Source organism: Cryptomeria japonica, chromosome 1 (genome assembly GCF_030272615.1).
Source record: "Cryptomeria japonica chromosome 1, Sugi_1.0, whole genome shotgun sequence".
In the NCBI taxonomy this organism is placed as follows: domain Eukaryota; kingdom Viridiplantae; phylum Streptophyta; class Pinopsida; order Cupressales; family Cupressaceae; genus Cryptomeria; species Cryptomeria japonica.
Window position 1 is genome coordinate 217,350,167 of NC_081405.1, and position 22,403 is coordinate 217,372,569.

A 22,403-nucleotide genomic window follows, 5' to 3' on the forward strand; every position below is an offset into this window, starting at 1 on the left:
TTGTTCCTTCTTCCATTTCTAAATTCTCAACTTCTGAGCTAGTTGCTATGATGATTCTTATCTTTTTCTTTTCACCTTCATTGTCTAAGTCTAACTTCCTCTTTGTCAGAGGGGTATCCATCACTACTGTGTTATCCTTTATTTTCTTCTCTTCCTCTTTTCCTTCCTCTGCTTTCTTCTCTTCCTCTTTTCCTTCCTCTGATTTCTTCTCTTCCTCTTTTCCTTCTTCTGATTTGTTTCCTTCCTCTTTTCCTTCCTCTATTCTCTTCTCTTCCTCTTTTCCTTCTTCTTCTTTTTTTTCTTCCTCTATTTTCTTCTCTTCCTCATTTCCTTCCTCTATTCTCTTCTCTTCCTCTTTTCCTTCTTGAGAGAGATTATGAACCAGTTGTTCAATACCTTTTGTGAGATTGGTGATGTTTGACACAACATTTCCTATGATGTCCTCAACAATGAATGTATTAAATCCTTCAGTGGAGTCTTTTTCCTTAGTTTTTCCTTTATCAAGGACAACTACACCTTTATCCTATTTAGTTTCCTATTCAATTTCTTCTTCAACCTTATTTTTCTAGTCCATAATTTCCTTCCACAAGGAAACACCTTCAGTGTGCACTTCGGTAACTTCCCTTATTGCCACTCTTCTAGTTTTGTTCCTTGTTTTGAAATGTTTAATGCATGCTTTAGCCACCAATGAAGCTTGATCAAGATCTAATTCATGTTGCACTTCCATGAGTGCTTTTATTCTAAGTTCCTTTTCAGTAGCTAGAGAAATCTTCCATCTTCCTTCACTTTTATCTAGCAAATCTGATGGGATTATGCCATACAATTCACCGGGAGTTCTACAAAATTTGTGCAAGTTCAAGATCAGAGCTTCCTCAATTTTCCTCTTATCTTCTTCATTACTGATGGAATATCTCCTTCCAACACTGCCCAGACCTCCAAATTATTTGATGTCATGCACCATCTCATCAATTATTGGAGCTTTGTTCCTTTTGCTTCTTCTAACCTCCTTTATTTCCACATCTGATACAGTGTCACCTTCTTTCTTATCCTCTTTAAGCTTTGGATCACTCTTCCTCTTTCTGGTGTAAGTTACTCCTACCGGTCTATCTTTGCTTGGTGAAGATACCAGAGTACCTAGGTTCTTTTCCTTTGTGTATGTTGTTAGTTTTGTTGTTGTAGTCCCCTTTGGTTTTTCTTTTGTCACTTTCTTCTTTCCACCAGTCAGTTATTCATCTTTGATAGGTGTGACCCTTGTTTTCTCACTTGCACCGATGGAGATAGTGGCACTAGATGCTTTACCTCCATATTTCTTGTCAAGGGTATCAATCATTTTCTTTACTTTTCTTTTAACGAGAGGCACTTGAAGTTATTGTTTTATTTTAGAGCTTGCCTCCTCATATGTTCCAAACCTCTTTGCCTTCAAGACTACCGGTTTAGATAGAAGCATATTGATATGAATTTTGACCAGATCTATTGCAACCTCATACCCCATAGGTGGAAACCAAAAATTTTTGGGTTCAACTTTGATAATACAACAATCTATATCTACAAGAAAACAAATCTTGTTCTTGTATTTCTGCATAATTCTGGTTGGAATTCATTCCCTCTTGTGCATTCTAGTTTGGAATTCCTTGAAATATCCCCACATTTCTTTCGCAAATTTATTTCCTAGATCACTAATCATTTCATCTATCTAAACCATGATAGGTTTCTCTTGTGACCATACTACATTACCCTTAGTGAGAAAATATTTTAGCAAATAGAAAAATATATATACCGGTAGAGAGCCATATTTGAAGGATTGCTTCTTATCCTTCTTTATTCTTTCCATGTTCAACATGAACTAACTTTGAATCATCTCGCATATATCACATGTTGTATCTTCTTTGATAATTTGATATACACCATGGATGGCAGCGCTCGACACACTATTCATCTAGATTGATTGATATACCCTATAACCCAACACTACAGAGGCAAATCTTACTTCAACATCCTCAATATGAGTGACAGTCATTGCTCTACTATCATACAAGGATTTGGTTAACCGGGTGACTTCGGTTGATGAAATCATTCTTAGGGTTAATGCTTCACTAGATGCACTGAACCCTATCACTCTTTGAATCATCTCCTTTGTGATCTTGATCGGTTCATGATCTTCCAGCCACAAAAATTGATCATGAACCCTGCTCAATACATATCTAACCCAGTCACTATGAAACTGATCAAGAAATTCTACAACATATGCCAAACCCTTGGTCTTCAGATGTAGGAACCCTAATTTCAACTAATCATTGTCACATAAACCTTTAAACTCACTTCGAATGAACTTATATCTAAGTTCTTTGAGCTTGCAATGAAAGTAGGAGCGAATATCTTCTACCAACAATACACTAGAGGGAATAGATGATAAAGCACCAGTCTTGTCAATTTCACTAGCTTTCATCGGGTGCAGCTTGAACTCGGGTTGGGGTTCCTTCATAGCTTCAACCAACACATGAGTCAATAACTGCACTGCCATGATGACCTTCAATCAAGATTTTCCTAGATGTAGTTGAAAACCCTTTCCTACGGAATACCAAACACCACTATCGCTCTGCTTGAATTTCTTTTTTGCACAAACAAATCTTAGAAATTTTCAAATCACCTTGGAACACATAGGAGCTCAAGAAAATTCACAAATAGTTAGGTAAATGAAAATGCACTACCATTTCCTTATTTATCCATTGAGATTTATCAGTGATAGGATCCAATGGTCAGATTTGAAGCTCACAACTTAAAGTACACCGATTTGACTTCACCAGTTATTTTTTGTCAATACCGCTACTCAAATAAATAACTCACAAGAAAAACTTCAATTAAGAACTTTTAGAACAAATTTTATGCATCACAACTATGCATATAGACACATCCTTACATTTGTTGAGGGGATTCAAGAGTGATCTTACCATATGTCTTCCCCTTGGGCATCAGTATGCCTAGTTAGAAGTGGAACTGTCATCACTGATGGATGATGATTTGGTTTCAGAATGTCCTTGTGCTTCTTTTCCTTCATCCTTCTCGATCCATGTCTTTTTTATTTCATCTCTTATTTCTTCAGTTGTCGTCTTTCCTTTCAGGTCATTTTGCTCCTTTTTCTTGCTAAACTGATTCTTGTCTACAGACCGGTTGTAGGATTGACTTCTGAATTCTCTATCTAGGTGGTAGATCTTATGGAAGTTAAAGCATGCCATACCAGTTGTCCTCCATGGTCTTGGATTGTTTCTCCAACCCATCCTCATTCTGCATGTTTCAGCAACATGACCAAAATTACCACACATGGAACATGTGGCTTTCAACTTATTACTCCTTTTGTTAGGACTAACCGATTTGAATGGTGATTCTGATACCTTTGTCTTGAACTTGCAATGTTCTAATCTATGTCCAAACTTATTCCAAGTGAAGCAATGTCCACTAAATATTTTTGCACTTGACAGGCTGCTTGATTGAGATCTACACTCATAAGAAACGTGACCATACTTATGACAATTGCCGTAGTAACCATCAAAAGTGAAAGTCTTCTTTTGATTAACTAGTTTATTCCTATGGTCATTGGTCTTATGACCCGATTTTTCACAATGATTACAAGAGAATTTGGAAGACTTCATACCTCTTTCTTCTAAGTGATTTCTTTTATCATCCTTCATCCTTTTGGATTTAGATGATTCTCTAGTTTCCATAGGACTTGAACCGGGGTAACCAAGACCGGTTGTATCTTTTGTTCTTCTCTGAGCCTTCAACTATCTATCTACCTTCTCAGAGCCTTCATTGAATTTTCTCAGCTTCTCATTTCTCTCATTTTTTAGTTTTCAACTCACTCTTGAGTTGTTCAATCTCTTTCATCACCCTCTCCTTTTCTTCTACATTGTCATTCAATTGTTTATGTATGTATTCATTGTCCTGAGTGAGAACTTGAATCTCTTCATCTTTATCAATCATGATTGCATCATTTTCTCTCAGGGCATCTTTAGCATGTCTCTTGGCTCTTTCATCTTTTGACAGATCCTCTTCTACCTCTCTTTCTTTCATCAACACTTTTGCTAGCTTTTGTTGGCATTATAACAGACAATAAGAGATTGTTGGCATTTCAATTAGGATATCGAGAAGGTTGTTGATAATTATGGATATAACTGATCAAGGATGTTTACTATCTTCACAATATTATTTTTTCATTGATGTCAAGAAATTGATTTTCTAATTTAGTATGATGTTGCCATATCTTAAGAAGTATGTTTTGAAGAGAATTAAGATGTCGGTAAAAGACATAGAAAGAATGTGATGAATAAGGGGAGGAATAAGTTATTCAATGGGCAACTATTACCGAGTTAGACAATGATGAGATCATGATTGTTTAGATTGTTCTAATATCCTACATATGCTATTATTTGTAAGGTTAATACTATACTATGTCACCAAGCAAGGAACCTAGTCGGTAAACCCTAACGTTATCGCTATCAGTTAATGAAGGCGGAATGTCTACCAAGTGAAGTTTAGTATCTACTGAGTTGCAACCGAGTAATAACAGAATGCATTGGATGAATACATGTGTTATTTAATGATGGAAGCTTATGAGATGGTTATGATTAAATGATTGATACAATGTGTATGAAGTTTGTTAAGGATCTATGGCAATGGAAGATCGACAAGAATATCTATAGCTTAGATTGAACCGCAATACTCTAGCACAAGTTCCAAGAAATGTATGCAAGTTCCAAGGGGAGTTAAAACATTTTCAAATCGAAGGATACATTGAACATGGTCAAGATTGAAGATCTGATGGCTATGATTGATCATGGGAAATGTGATCAAAGAGATTAAGTGGTTAGAAAATTGTTTAAATAAGGAACTGTTGATAAACAATGTATGCGGGCAAGTGTAAGCACAAGGATGCTACATGGTGATTACCGAGCATAGAAGCTTGAAGACCTATTTGAATAACAAAGTAAGGAGCCCAGCATAGGGACAAGATAAGTCCTATGACTATATTGTATTGAGCAAATAAGAATTTGCTTTAGCATTTTAGATGCAAAGTTGCAGACATACTCATTGCTGTTATTTATTTGTAAGTGACAGAAAATCTCTTAACCAAGTGGACTGAACAGTCTTATTTGTAAATCCTTTAGCAAGGTGACATTCTGATTTGAGTGTTTGAAACCCTTTAACAAGGTCACCTCTAACAAGGTGAAGATCCTAACAGATCTAAGGGAAATCCCTTAACTGGGTCACATCTAGCAATGTGTTTGTAATCTTTAACAGGATTTGCTTTTAACCGAGCATACTCTAGAAGAGTGTATTTCTTAGCAGGTCCAAAATCCCATAGTGGTTTTTCCCTATTTGGGTTTCCACGTTAAATCTGGTGTTATGAATGTTGTTATGATTATATGTTCTTAAGTTTGCATGTTTTACAGCTTTGGTTATATATATCTATTAAACCTACCAAGGTTGAATCTATTGAATATATTGAAGATTAAGTTTGTATGATTCACCCGCCCCCCCTCATCTTATTAACAATTGACATCAGAACTAACAATTGGTATCAGAGCTTTGGACTCCAGAAGAAAAGTTTAAAGGTACTTGAGGAAAAGATCCAAAGATGTATAAGAGGGATGCACCAAAGCTAAACAAGTCAAGTTTCTCTACATGGCAGAAAAGGATGAAGCTGCACCTATTAGGAATTGGAGAATATGTTGTATATTATCTGGAGAATGATTTCATTACACCTAGCACCTATCCATTGACAATGGAAGAGATAAAGGCAAAGCAAGAACATATCCAAGCAATGATTGAAATAACATCTGCATTGACCGACTCGGAGTTTAATGATCTAGAAGGCTACAATGATGCCAAGGCAATGTGGGACAAGCTCATATCTGTGTATGGTGGTGATGAACATGTTCAAAGAGAAAAAGTGGACAGTCTAAGAGGACAACTTGAATCTATGAGAATGAATGAAGGTGAGAACATAACCCAGTACAGTACAAGGTTAAAAGAGATTGTCAATCAAATCAAGGGAGCAGGAGGAACCATTAAAGAGAAGGATGTCACAAGTAAGTTATTAAGAGCCCTTCTACCTGCTTATGCAATCCGAGTCTCTACAATAAATGAATTGAGGTCTGTACCCAATACGCCAGTTTCTTTGGATGCTACTATTGGTAAGCTACATGCATTTGAGCTAATTAACTTTGATAACAGTGGGTCTTCGGTAAATAAAGTTGAGTCTACATTTAGTTATTTTCATCTTGATGAATATGATGATTACAATGATAGAAAGTATAAGTACTCTGAAGGGAATCACAGTGGAGCAAGTGAAAGATTTCACAAAAATATGGAGGAGGTACACAAACTTTATGAAGAAATCAAAAAGCAAGAAGAGTTTGAAGCACTATTAGCCAGAAGGCTACCGAGAGGAAAGGGTAAGTGCAAAGGAAAGTTGCCTTTGAAATGTTTTAACTGTGATAGAATAGGACATATGGCTTCTAACTGTCCTGACAAAGAATCCAGTGAAAAGAGAGATTACTGAGAAGATAGACAGAAAGATAATCATTATAGAGGACACTAAGACTTCAGAAGAAGAGATAAAAAGACATGTCTAATAGTTGATGAGGAATCTAATGATGATAAATCAGATGAAACTAATACAGAGGAAGTTGTTTATGTGGCTATCAAAGATGGATCAGATGAAGAAAGGTACGAAGAAAAAGCTTTAATATCTCACATAAATACTAATGATTCTTGGATCATAGATAGTGGATGCTCACATCACATGACAGGTGATAAACACAAGTTTGTTATGTTAGAAGATTATGATGGAGGTTATGTAAGATTTGGTAATGATGCACCATGTCCAGTGAGAGGTAAAGGATCTATAACACTTCTTGACAATGCTAAATGTAATGATGTTTATTGGGTTGAAGGTTTGAAATACAATTTGTTGATTGTAGCACAACTAAACAATACATGATACCGAATAGAGTTTTAGAAAGGAATTGTCAAAGTTCATGACAAGCATGGAAAGTTAGCAGCTACTGGGACACAAACAAAAGGTAACACATTTCACCTTGACTCAACTCGGAATAAGTGTCTATATGCAAAGATAGATGATACCTGATTATGGCATAAAAGGTTTTGTCATGTAAATTTTGATAATTTGATCAAAATAAACAAGAAGCACCGAGTAAGAGGTCTACCGAGTCTTGAGAAACTTGAGAATGCTATGTGTCAAGGATGCTAGATGGGTAAGATGACAAGATCAAGCTTTACAAGTAAGTCCTACACTTCTAAGGGAATTTTAGATCTTGTGCATACTGATCTTTGTGGTCCTATGAAAGTTCAGAGTTATTATGGTGATAAGTATTTCATATTATTTGTGGATGATTACTCAAGGATGATGTCAGTAATATTTTTAAAAGAAAAATCAAAAGCTTTTCAAATGTTTAAATGGTACAAGGCAAGAGTTGAAAATGAAATAGGAAGACAACTGAAATGTCTTAGATCTAATAGAGGAGGAGAGTTCACTTCTGATGAATTTAACTTATACTACAACGATCATGGTATAAAGAGGCAAGTATCTGCACTGAGAACACCCTAGCAAAATGGGATAGCCGAGAGAAGAAATAGATCAATTGTGGATTGTGCAAGAACCTTGATGATAGAAAAGAAGGTATCTCAAACATTTTGGAGAGAAGCAATCAACACTGAAATTTACACCCTGAACCGAGTACAACTAAAGAAAGGAACTTTGAAGACACCATATGAAATCTGGTATGACAAGAAACCTAATGTAAGTTATTTTAAAATCTTTGGAAGTAGATGCTATGTTTACAAAGATGACATAAATGGTAAGTTTGATCAGAAAAGTGAAGAAGGAACATTTCTTGGTTATTCTTCTAGAAGCAAAGCATTTAAATGTCTGATCAAATCATCTAACAAAATAGTAGAAAGTGCAAATGTGAAAATTGATGAATTTGTAGAAAGAAATGATGAAGGAAACTCCAAAGAACCAGAAGATTATGAAGGATTTGTATATGTTCAACCGAGAAAACTGCAGAAGGAAATGAAGAGAATATTCAGTTACCGAGTGATGAAGAAGATCATACAGAATCTACTGAGCCTATATTAGCCAAGTATGTCAGAAGGAATCATGCATCAAGTCAGATTATAGGAGATAAGAATGATCCAGTGATGACAAGGAATAAACTGAGACAGAACACATGTGTGATATCTGAATTTGAACCAAGGATAGTGAAAGAGGCATTTAATAGTGAAGATTGGACAAATGCTATGATAGAAGAGATTGATCAAATCAAGAAGAATGACACATGGACATTGGTCCCAAGATCGAAGGACAAAAATGTAATCGGTAGAAAGTGGATTTTCAGAAACAAGCTGAATGAAAAAGGTGAGGTCATTCGAAATAAAGCAAGACTAGTTTGCAAAGGTTATGCTCAAGAAGAAGGAATTGATTATGGTGAGACTTTTGCACCTGTGGCAAGACTTGAAGGAGTGAGAACATTGTTGGCATACACTTCTTACAAGAATTTCAAAGTATATCAAATGGATGTCAAATCTGGAACTTTGCATCTAAAATAAATAACAGTAATGAGTATGCAAAGTTTAAGCTATCGAGGTTGAATCTGTTGAATATATTGAAGATTAAGTTTGTATGATTCACCCCCCCCCCCCCCTCCTCTCATTTTATTAACAATTGACATCAAAACTAACAGCTTCCAGTATCTCAGTCATTCTTAGGGCCTGACCTTCATGTTCTCTTTTGAGATGTGTGATTTCTTCGATCAACTTCTTGTTCTTTTCTATGAGTTCTGAGACTATTTCTTTAGATTCTTTGGATCCACTCTCTTCTGAGAGTTGATCTATGATATCCTAACTCTCATTTAGCTGTTGAGCTAATTCCTTCCTTTTTGCAAGAGATTTTCTTAGTCTCTCTTTCAATTGAGCAATGATTTCATTGGCTTCATCAATCTGCTTCTGATACTGGTACTCTTCCATGATCTTTATCCTCAAGCTATCAAGCTTCACTTCAGAGGAACTGAGCTTTGATACCAATTGTTAGTCCCAACCGGTACTGAGAGGGGAGGGGTGACTCAATATATTACTAGTTTTTACTAATTGATACTTTTACTTTAAGAATGAACTAATTAAACTTTCACCAATGTAAACATTTACTGCAAAAGATTAAGCATATAGGAAAAGATACACAAAGACACACAGATTTATCTTGTAGAAACCCAATAGGTAGAAAACCACGACGTGAGTAGGAACTCACATAATTTATACTCTTCTGGAGTATGCCCAATGAAGAGCCATCCCTATTAGGAGATTACAAAGACACTGGTTAGGTGCCACCCAGTTAAGGGATTTTGAACAAGGTCGGTTAGTGTCTTTACCCTGTTAAAGGTATCCTGGTTAAAGGACTTAGAACATCAATAAAGATGTTACCCTGTTAAGGTCCTCTGTCACTCAGCTCTGTAAACTCTAAAACTCCTCCTGTGTCCACTTTCACATTGACTTCATTCACCTTGACAACAACAATCTCAAGAATGAGATATGTGTATTTATAGACCCTTTAGTCTATTGCCAACTTTTCCCTCCAAAACATACCTTTCAAAATTCCGTTGTCAGGCCTTAAATTGCGCTTTTGAAATCATGCAGGATTCTCTATCAATATAGTCAAAAATGTTGATAAGTCTGTTGGTTGACTGCAAGAAGACTCTCGATTTAGCTAGTTGTAACTGAACGTTACCAGTCTATTAGTTATCGAATCTGCTGGTTTACCGATCAAAACCTGTCTATCCAATTTCTTCCTGTATACCGGTTTTCTCTTTGCTTAGCCGATGGACATCTTCCTTGCCAATTTACTCACGACTACCCAATTTTCTTACTGCTTTCTAGTCTTCTCATTGCTTGTCGATCTACTACTTGTTGGTTTACTTACTACTTGTTGGTTTACTTACTATTTTCTAGTTTACTTACTGCATGTCAGTCTATTGCTTGTCGATTCACTCATGGCCTACTAGTTTACTCACTGCCCGGTTTACTCATAACCTATGGACTGTGAAAACTAAGGAGATGATGTTGCCAACAATGAAAACCATATCATTTACTGATCATACAAAATTGCATCAGAATTCCAATAGATCATCATGTGGTCCTTAATAGTCAAATTTGTCTATAACCTCTATGTCATTGGGAATCACTCTCTAGACTCAATCTGAGGCAAGTACTCCTATATCCAATCAAATCAATTGTGTCAATCCTATTGGTACTCATGTTCATCACATAGTGTTGCTTATCTTATCCTAGCCTAGTCTAGTGGTACCTATGTCTATCACATGGTACTGCTCATCAGGTTCTATCCTAGTGCTTATGTTTATCACATGGCACTGCATCCTAGTGTATATGTTTGTCACATTGCACTTTATTCTATCTTGCTAGAGTACTTGGTGGATTTTTATCAATTTGATGGTTTATCCTATACTCAACTTAGCAAACCTACCTATTTTAGGGAACCTACTGAGCCAACTTATCCAATTGGTGATGCATGTCTATCACATGGTTATCGATTCCAACCATGTTTTCAGTTTGTCTTCTCTAGGGGACCTATTTGAGTGAATCCTCTCAGTTGTTAGGTCCAACAAGGAAAGATAATGTATTGAGAGGGGAGGGGTGAATCAGTACTTCAAAACTTTTCTTAAAAAACAATCTTACCGATAAACATAAAGTGTAAACTGTCGATCTCATAATATAAAGCTAACACATAATTATAGAAGTAACATTCACACATATTTCACTCCATAACACAAATATTTTGGTTACGCAGAAACTCTTGGTTAGAGAGAAAAACTATAGTGGGGATGACACCCACAACTTCACTACTGCAATAATAAAGGTTGCCAAGTTAGAGCTACATGTTTAGCTATTTCTAATAGCTTACCCTATTAGGAGTATCAAGATCTTTAGATCTACCTTGCTAAAGGATTTTACAACACTTATACAAAATGTTGCACCTGGTTAAAGGCTTTACAATTTATAGACTTTGTTAGAGTCTTTTACCCTGTTAAAGGTTTCTATTACAACTCAAATGATTCAATTAAATCTTTACAAATATCTACAACTTTACATCTGAAATGTTATAGCAAATTCTATGTGCTCAATATGAAATTACCTTGCTCATAGCATACCTCGGTAATTGATAGATCAACTTGGTAAACCCTTTTGTTTACTCTGTCCCTTAAACTGTTCTTTGAAGACTTTATTGGTGACCTTTGAATATCTCTGACAGTCATAGTAGTCCCAACTCAATGTGTCATTTTATGATTTTCCTTTTTCAACTTATCTATCACACACACATGTCTCTCATTTTGATTCTCAAAATCATTCTATATAAATAGATCTCTAGGACGGTGATCTATTCATGCTTTGATCTTACAAACAAGATTCATTGGATGAATAAACATAGAAATTATTTCATTGGATAAACTTCCTCAAAATCATACAAAATCTTGAAGTGCAATTTCCTATGCAATAACGGTTCCCTGTTCTCAAATCTTGTAACACATTTCCACATATGTGTCTAGGTTCATTGAATCTAGTAACACGTTTCTACTTGGTTCAGATTACTCAGTATACCTTCTTTGTTGCTTGACAGACATAGAACATTACTCGGTAGATAGCTCGGTGTATAATTAACTCTGTGACTCTTTTCTTCTATAATCGATTGCTTTAGTGCTTACCGACTGAATATTTCGGTAGTGTTAACCGACTAGAGTATATAGGATGACTTTGGGCATAAAATTAATGACAACTTAGTAAATAATAGCAATCTCCCCTTTTGACATTAGTTTGGTATGTTTGACAAAATTCCTTTCAAAGTCATAACTTAAAAATCTATATACTACAAAATTTGACTAAAATGACAGTATATACAATTGTCAATAAATAGAAACATACTCAAATGTATAATCCCCTTATCAATATACTATACATATTTGCATGCTCCTGTGATCAATGCACTGTGTTCTATGCTCTGTGTACTGTGCTCCCCCTAACAAATTCAACTATTCCTTCAGATATTTTGTTATGCTTGGTACTCCCTCTTATACTCGGTACACTCCCCCTTTTTGACAAACATCAAAACTAGTTACCATTCAATGGGGGCAACTGATCAAAAATAGATTTGTACTTTGTGCGAGCATCATTGAAAGAATTGGAGAGGGCATCCTTGACACTATCCATTAGGGAATTCTGAGCTGAAATATTAGCTAAGAGTGAGATCAGACCCTCTAATGTGCTTCCCTCTTGTTGAGTGGATAAGTGAGTAGCTCGGTTGATTTGCTCTTGGACTGATGATAGATGGGGAATAAATAAAGTTTGAAGAGTCATGATATCCATTCTTATTTTGTGCTCTTCATCCCGAAGTTCTAGCTATTGAGCCATAAGAGTTTGTAGCTTGGTATAGAAATTCTGAACAAAATTTGGCTCGGTGGTCAATTTATTGGAGAGATCGGTGATCATTTTTTCAATAACTTCGGTCTTATGCTTGATGTCCTTAGTAAATAATGAAAATGTACATATTTTGTGGAATAAATAAAGAATGTTCTTGAGTTGAGGGGACAACTCAGCAATGAATCCAACAAGCTTGACTTTACCTATAGCAATGGCCTCCTGCACTTCTTCAATCATTTTGGTAGTTAGCTCTTTTTCTTTCAACTTGCTAAGTTATTCTGATGCGTCTACTCCTGATGCTTCTAATTTAGTGAGTAGTTCATCTAGTTGCATATGGATGGTAACATCTTTATTCACGGTAGCTTCAGGTAGCATGTCGGTTAATAATGCTTTAACCTTCCGAAGTACTTGGTTTTTCTTCTAAATAGCCATTTGTCTTTCTTGTTCTGCTTTGGCTTTGCATAGTTCTCTGAATTCAATAAGTGCTTGCCCTTTCAGTTTTGAGATGTCAACATTTGGCAACACAATGGGATTAGACAGATCTACCTTGAAAGTATGCTTCTTCACTTTGTTTTCTTTAGATGATGAGGCTTTCACTGGTTGAACTAGTACAATGGCTTTGGAGGCTTGTTCATCCTTGGTAGGTTGCTGGGTAGAGACAACACTTTTATCGATTCCCTTAGCCTCTGATGAGTCCTTCAGTGATTCCTTGCTTGGGGTCTTAGTAGCAACAGTTTCAGTGCATGCAGGTGCTTGAGAAGTTTGTTCCTCGGTGGCCTGAGAAGTAGATTCTCCTTTTGTAGACTTTTTCCCCTCTATGCCTTGATCAGTGTCTTGAGGTTGCTTGGTGATCACTTGCTGAGTTACCGGAGCATAGGACTTGACTTGTTCCAAAACTGATTCACTTGATACCACTTTGGCATAAGTATTTCCTTCTATCATTTCTTGTTCCTGTACCTCAGTGTCCATGACATGCTCATCTTGTTGAATAGGTGAGGCAGGATCTTGCTCAGTAATGTCAACAATTTCCACTTCATCTTGATTTTCTTTAGTTTGAATTTTGAAGATTTCTTGTCATTTTACTTTGGTTTCCTTTTCAACTTCTAGATAAAGTCCATTCATCATTTTCAGGGCTCTTTGCTTCACTTGAAAGTTTGTCTAGTAGTTTTTCAAATGTTCTCTTATATCTTCTACCAACATGTCTGGAAAGAGATGTACCAAGACTCCTTCTCTTATCTGCTTCTCCGAATCCATAGCATATTTCCATCTATTGTCAATATGAGAATATAATGCTTTTGGAAGAAAGTTAGTTACTTCTAATGGAACTACTTGGAATTTTAGAAGTGTACATACAACTGACTCTTCTATTTGCCTCTTTTCTTCTTCTATTCGAGAGTCATATTTGACATACCTAAATGACCCAAATCCTCCATATTGAATCAAATTGGCACAGAAGTTGTCAACACTGTGTACATCTTCCTTTGTGCTTTTGACAATCTGAAATTTATTTTTGTCTTCAGATTCTTTGTCACTTGACTCCTTATTCAAAATGAGTCTCCTGGTTGACTTTCTATAAGTCTTAGTAATCTTAGGCAATTCAATAGTTTTTTGCCTCTTACTGGGTGACATTGTAGATGATCTGGTGTTGGGTCTTTTGACTTGTGGAGTCGGTGATACCTTAGGTGTATCTTGTTTCTTCTTTTTCAATATTTTTCCCTTTGGCAACTCGGTGCTCAAAGTGATAGCTACTTCCTGAGCTTCAAATTCTTCTTCTATTGAAAGTTGATCATCTTTCCTACTTGTTGACTTAGTAGGTGTGGAGGTAGAACCTTCTCCAAATTTCTCCGTTAAGTCTTTTATTATTTTAGTGGCTTTTCTTGTAGCCTTTGGCACTACTATGCTCATCTTTACCTTCTCTTTTACCTCTTCATAGGTACCATATCTGAGCTCGGTAGAGTGCCTTGGAAGTGCTAGATAGGAAACTATCTGTTGTTGAGAAATATCAAAATCAATTTCATAACCCATGGATAGTAGAGATTGAGTTCTGGGTTCTACTACATTGACATAGCAGTAGTCGGTGTCTACTTTAAAACATATATCATCCTTATATTTCTCCACTAATTGAGGTGGGATCCTGTACCTTATGCATCTTTTCTTGAAATTTGCTAAAGTAATCATCCATTATCTCATTGAAGTTATCACCTAGCTGATTGATATAATCATTTATTTGATGGGTGATTGGTCGGTGTAACTCCCAGACTATGTTACCGACTGATGGAAAGAATTTCTGAAAATAGAAAAACATGCACACTAAGAGTGACCCAAATTTTAGTGTGTTTGCCGAGTTATTCTTCTTGGGTTTCCTTATAGTGTTGAGATTTTCAAATAAGTTTTTCAACAACACTTCACATAGATCAATCTTCATACCTTTCTTCACAATTTTGTAAGCTAAATCTACAACTGCACATGGTACACTATTTTCTCTTGCTGATTGAAAGAAACAATAACCAATGACTCTAGTTGCAAACTTTAGTTCTGCTTCTGTAACATTTTTCAATTTAAGACCTCTACAATCAGACTCAACTCCAGTTAAAGTTATTAATTCCTTCTATGGAATCATTTTCTGTGCATGGGCATGGTCGAATATAGGGTAACCGGTTATTATATGGATGATCTCCTTAGTGATTTTGAACTGTTGCTCCTTTAACCACATAAAGTCATCATGAACTCTTCTCAAAACAAATTTAACCCATTGGGGTTTGGAAACTCAAGGGTAGGTTAGGGCTTCGGTCAATCCTTTGACTTTTATATTCTCATACTTTCTATCTAGGATACCATTGGTGCATAACTCATCATACATGTCCTTGATCTCGGTATGACCTAGTTCTTCAAAATGACACTTAGTGTATAATTTTACATCTTCAACCAATAGAACCCTTTCCAGAATAAGAGAAAATGCAGTTTTATCATCGGGTTCAGATGCAATCTTAGGAGGTAAGGAATACTTCAGTGAGGGCTTCTCAATAGTCTCAACTACAACTAGGTTTTGTAACTTTGGAGCCATTTTGAACTTGGATTTCTACTAACGAAAAAGCTTAGGGTTTTATCTTGACAGAAAACACTCTTCGACTTAGTAAATATAATGCAGATGTTTAAAACTCATATTGCCCAATTAACTGGCTTAGAAAAAAAATGTTTGAGATTGCTGTATAAATACCTTGAAATTCGCTCGGGAGAAGTTTGATCGCCTTTGAATCGCTTAGCTCTATTCTTTGATAATTGGTGAGCGTAAAATAACCACGTGAAACACTTTAAGTACACATTTTACCTTATCAGGCTTTGTGTAATTAGGTAAAAAAAAACATTAAATGCACTCAATTCCACTAAACTGATTAACTTCGCTTTTACTCTTTTACTGACTAGATAGGCTTCTTGTATTTACCGACTTCTCTGGTACTTCACAAGACTAGATAGAATTCCAAACTTGCTAAAGCATCTTAACTTATGCAGATTTTGAAATTAAGTATAAGATAAAATAGGAACTATTAAGATTTAACCTTGAGAGAATGCAGTCCGTTCATACCTTTATTGGTTAATTTGAAGTGGATGCACCTAACTCGGTAGGTAAGGTGCTTTCTTCATTTTTTGACTCAATTTCCTTCTTTTTCTAGATTTTCTATAGTTTGATTTTTATCTCTTCATTATCTCTTCTGGGTTGATCTCTGCAATCTTTAGCCAAGTGTCCAACTTTATGGCAATGAAAGCATGCCATTCTAGGATTTCTCCATGATCTTTGGTTATACATTCCAAACCTTATCATGTAGTTGGCACTTATATGTCCATATCTTCCACAAAATTCACACCATATTCTTGTATTGTAGTCCCATGGTACTGTAGTATACTATCGGTTAAGATCTGTGCGAGTTCGGTAGCTTCTAGTATTTGCTTGGTGTGAAGACCTCATATAGTTTTTCTGCTTAAACCAGCACTTCTTGGTACTGTGACCATATCTATTGTAGTTTTTACAAAATCCCTTGAATTTTGCCTTCTGAAAAATTGCTAGCAGACTTTGTCCTACATTGTTTCGATGTGTGACCATACTTATTGCAATTGTAACAATAACCATCAGACCTAGTGACATTCAGTTGTTTACCTTTTCTGATTTGGCACATGTTGGTAGTATGTCCTTGTTTTCCATAGTAGTTGCAAATAGGCTTCTTTCCTTTAATGTTCTCCTTGTTTCTAGCTTGCTTTGATGATTCCCCTCTTGGTGGTGTAGATCCCTTTCTCGGTAGAGTTTTTTCTTTGTAACCAAGTCCTGCATCTTTGTTGGGTCTTCTTATATTTAGTTGCTCTTCCAACATTCTTGATGCTTCATAACTTTTCTCCAGTGTTTCTTTTGATTTCTTCTCTATTTCAAGTTCGTTGGTCAATCTTGATAACTCAAGTTTCAATGCTTGATTCTCATTTTCTTTTAGATTTGCTTCATGATGTGCATAACCTAATTGATTAGAAAGATTTTGTTGAATTCCAGTCATTCTTGTGATTTCATCATTCTTTTCAAACACCAATGCTTCTAGTTGTTGTTTTTCCCTTTGCATGTCTCTTATTTTATCCCCAATTGTTCTTAATGCATCAATATTTGCAGTCAACTGTGTACTGAAATGCTCATGTTCTCTTTTCATTGCTTTCAGTTGTTCAATCAGTGTTTTGTTCTTTTCTTTCAATTCTCCAATCATTTCTCTAGTCTCTTTTGATATACTATTCTTAGATGATGTCTCAATTTGTTCAACCAACTCTTAAGAGTCTTGTAAATCATCAGACAACCTTCTTCTGAATTTCAGTGATCTTTGCATTTGTCTCTGCATATCTGCAATCACTTGATTAGCATGATCCAATTCTTCTTCAAGATTCACAATTCTCCGAGATTGTCTGTAGCCTTCCGAAATATTTTTCTTTAGGTTGTTAAACCCTTTTCCAAGATTGAAGCTCTGATACCAATTGTTAGGTCCAACAAGGAAAGCTAATGTACTAAGAGGGGAGGGGTGAATCAGTACTTCAAAACTTTTCTCAAAAAACAATCTTACTGATAAACATAAATTGTAAACTGCCGATCTCATAATATAAAGCTAACACATAATTATAGAAGTAAAATTCACACATATTTCACTCCATAACACAAATATTTTGGTTACACAAAAACTCTTGGTTAGAGAGAAAAACTATGGTGGGGATGACACCCACAACTTCACTACTGCAATAATAAAGGTTGCCTAGTTAGAGCTACATGTTTAGCTATTTCTGATAGCGTACCCTGTTAGGAGTATCAAGATCTTTAGATCTACCTTGCTAAAGGATTTTACAACACTTATACAAAATGTTGGACCTGGTTAAAGGCTTTACAATTTATAGACTTTGTTAGAGTCTTTCACCCTATTAAAGGTTTCTATTACAACTCAAATGATTAAATAAAATCTTTACAAATATCTGCAACTTTACATTTGAAATGTTATAGCAGATTCTATGTGCTCAATATGAAATTACCTTTCTCATAGCATACCTTGGTAATTGATAGATCAACTCAATAAACCCTTCTATTTACTCTGTCCCTTAAACTATTCTGTGAAGACTTTCTCGGTGACCTCTGAATATCTCTGACAGTCGTAGTAGTCTCAACTCAAGGTGTCATTTTATGATTTTCCTTTTTCAACTTATCTATCACACACACATGTCTCTCATTTTGATTCTCAAATCATTCTATATAAATAGATCTCTGGGATGGTGATCTATTCATGCTTCGATCTTACAAACAAGATTCATCAAATGAATAAACATAGAAATTATTTCATTGGATAAACTTCCTCAAAATCATACAAAATCTTGAAGTGCAATTTCCTATGCAATAACGGTTCCCTGTTCTCGAATCTTGTAACACGTTTCCACATATGTGTCTAGGTTCATTGAATCTGGTAACACGTTTCTACTTGGTTCAGATTACTTGTATACCTTCTTTGCTTCTCGGTAGACATAAAACGTTACTCGATAGACTTCTCGGTGTATACTTAACTCTATGATTCTTTTCTTCTGTAACTGACTACTTTAGTGCTTATCGACTAAATATTTCAATAGTGTTAACCAACTAGAGTATATAGGATGACTTTGGACATAAAACTAATGACAACTTAGTAAATAATAACATCAATAGCTGCAGCATATATTCATCATAGAACTATAAAATTTGGCCTTTTAAGACATAGACATGTTTGAGTTAGTATTTTTCCTGCATGACCTTGTCACCCTATATTATCATTCCTTTCTAGCCAAGTTCTTTCTTATTGAGAGATTATTTGCAATATTTAAAAAAAAATCAACCAATCTCTCAAGGGAGCATATCATTCCCGTCTTGGGGCAACTTAGTATCAATTTATCTTATCTTCTTTGAGCCAATGCAACAAGCTGCATTGCCTCAAAGAGGGGAAAATTGTAGACACCTAAAGTTGTCCTGTTTAATTAAATAAATATTTTATTTATTTAATTATTTTATCCTTAGTCTTCTATTAATTAAAGAAATTCTTATATATTTAATTAATTCACTTATCCTCTTCTAGCCCTTGCCCTATTTAAATAAATATTTTTATTTATTTAAATTATCATTCCCTGAATTAAATAAATATTTTATTTATTTATTTGGTCCCACTTCCTCTATTAATTAAATAAATATTTATTTATTTTATTAATTTATTAGCTTTTTCTCTCCATGACACATGTCATTTATCTCTTAACTTTCCTTTACCTACCCCATTCATATTTTTATTATTTCTTTTACCTACCCTCAAATCCTAGCCAACCATTTATTTCTTTTACTTCTTAATCTTATCTCTCCATTTTCTAAAATATCATCTATATAAGAGGATTTTTTTATCTTTATAATCTTAATGTGTATAATCAATCACCTAACTAATGCATCTATCAAGCGACTTTAAAACCATAATCCGTTCTTTGTTGAGATCTTGCACACATACTGTTGGAATCCAGGAATAGTGAGAGGGGGGGTGAATTAGTGTTTTGCTGGTAACACAAGATTTTATGCTTTTATACCATACACATATAAACCGGTAAACAAATAAATATATAACTTGAAGCAAATAAACCATCCACATAAACGAACACCATAACACACATAATTTATATGTGGAAAACCTCAAAGAGGAAAAACCACGGTGGGATTTGTGACCCATAATATCAATTCAGTGGCCATATAAAGGGATATTACATATAATAGGGGCCTGCACATGTAAAAGACATGCTGCCTAGAGCATACTGCTCATCACTAAAGAGTCTCACTTACTACAAGCTTATGCTGAATTAAAATAATAAAATTGAACTAAAAAATGCATCTGCTATGCCAAATAGAGTTCTGGTTCTAGCTCTACTCTGTACATGTACATAAACCCTAAACACTACTACTGGTATCTCTCCTCCTTTGAGAATACTTTCCAAGCTATCTACAAATCATTGCATTATATAACATTCACATACAAATGATCTACATACATATACTTTGCATTATATAGTTCTGCTATATTCTCCTATGTTGCATCCTATGTCATATCTTGTATCATATCCAAAATAACCTAGCAGACTAACCTATATACCCATTACAAACAATATGCCTTATGTTGGCTTACAATAATTTTACAAAAATTATTTAATGTCATCCTCGATAATAATTACAAAATGATTTACTAAATAAATCTTCCTTGATGTCGGCTTCCTTCAAGTACTAATGCTGGTGTCGGTACCGGTGTAGGTGTCGGTGTGGACCTGAATGCTCCAAAGCTGGTGTCTGCTGGTATATGCCTCCTAATGCCGATATATGATTTCCATCTAATCTTGTTGCCATCAATGACAACAAAATGAATCTGATGAGTGTCAATTGCCAGCAATCTCCCACTTTGGCATTGGTGGCAACACTCATGTGAAAAATGGATTCCCTATTGGTTCAACTGAAGCATGCTCCTCCTGAGCAATACACTCCTTCTGATATCCTGATATCCTTCCCATGTGATCTTATCTAATTTTTTTATGTTTTTCACATATATACATACTCCCCCTTAGGCATCAGTGCCAAAGACCAGTGAAAAAATTGAAAGAATTCAGAACAAAAGAATAAATGAATATTGTTAATTTCACTAGAGCTTGACCAACTTCAAAATTTTGGGGTAAGCCTTATTCAACAACTGAAGATGTGTATCACAACTGGTTTTGAAGGTGTCGGATATAGATGCGAGTCCTTTTAGTAAGTGTGAAAGTGTTTCCTTCTCCTTGACATCTGCCAGTGTGGTTTTAGCAATCATGTCCATGCACTCTCTCTTATGAACACCCAGTGAATCCAATCTAGGACTCACCAATCCTCTAAGAATTCTTTCTCTCCTAATGACTTTATCTCTCTCCTCAAAAGCATAAATTTGGTTTTCCAAGGATAAAATTTGCCCATCAATAGATGTGGTCAGTGTGGTTAATCCATCAGAAGTGTTTGCAATGCTAGCTACCTTATAATGTAACTCCTTTAATCTACTATCTACATTAGCTGTAATAATTCCTATGTTACAATAGACCCTGTAGATATTTCTACCTTGTTTCAAACAAATCTCAATAAAAATGAGTTTGGCCTCAATTTTCCTTTTCTCTATTTCTATGATTTGGTCAAAGGCTGCTCTTTTAGCTATAGTGAATCTTTCTAAAACCTGTCGATCTACGATCTGCCTCAGAGATTGAAAATTGCTAGAAATATGTTCTATTAGAGTCTTGAGCTTTCCAGAAGGGCTTGCTCCATGTTCAATCTGACAATAAGGTTACAATCTATGCAATAATGTAATTGATTTATCAATTATTCCCTTGTCTACAATACCCTCTGTTGGGACCTATAAAATCCTGAGGTGCTTTTTCATGAAAACATTTAGAAAATTACCTTTGTAGCGCATTGTTGTAATTCATATTGAACTTAAACCATTGAACCTTTTTGGTTCAAGTTTCAAGTTTCAACCATTTCTCTTGCGTGCGTCATGGCTTTGTAATAGTTTTTTAATAAGCAAGTGAGAATGCGCAATGTCTGTTTTGAACCATTTGCAAATCAGTTCAAGGTTCAAGGTTCAAAATGTCCCTTCGTTTTGATTAAAGGTCTTTGCTCATTTCCTTTTTCCACTTAAGTGGAAGGGTCTGTACGTCATCAAGAGGGGCCCCCTTTTAAATCTAGGCCTAGCAGGTTCTGATAAATTTTAATTTTTCCTAAGTCCTATGTCTTTTCTTATGTATCTATCAGGTTTCCTAAAAGATTGAGCAAGTTTCTTTAGATCTTGTAGTTGTTTCTATACTGCAACATAAAAGTGCTCAATGGTTATCATCTATGACTTGGCGACAAACCACTAGCGGTGAACCATGGTCGACAGATAATGCAAGTAGTTCAAGCAAATAAAGATCCACATGCATTTGGGGAGGCATAAAAGTTTTATAAACAATGTAATGGTAGGTGTATAGTCTAGGCCCAGACCAGAACCATCCTCTCTACATAGTCCCAGGAAGCAATTTCAGTTTCCAGTGCCATCAACTATCAACAGAAGCTTTTTCATGCTACACCGATGACCCGATGGAAAGGCCCAGGTAGATCTTTTATCCCACATTGGCCATAGGGAGGAGCATTTCAATATTTATGTGCAATATCAGATATATCCTAAGTGTCAAAGCTTATGGGCTTTTGGTAAGTGGCAGCTCAGAAGTGGTGGGCCCCCTTGCACGCATCTCAAAGCACCCAAAATTTAGCAATAAAAGGGAAATTTAAACAATGAGCATATTGAATGCAGATCCACGACCATCGCTATACTACCATGCAAAGGTGATCGATT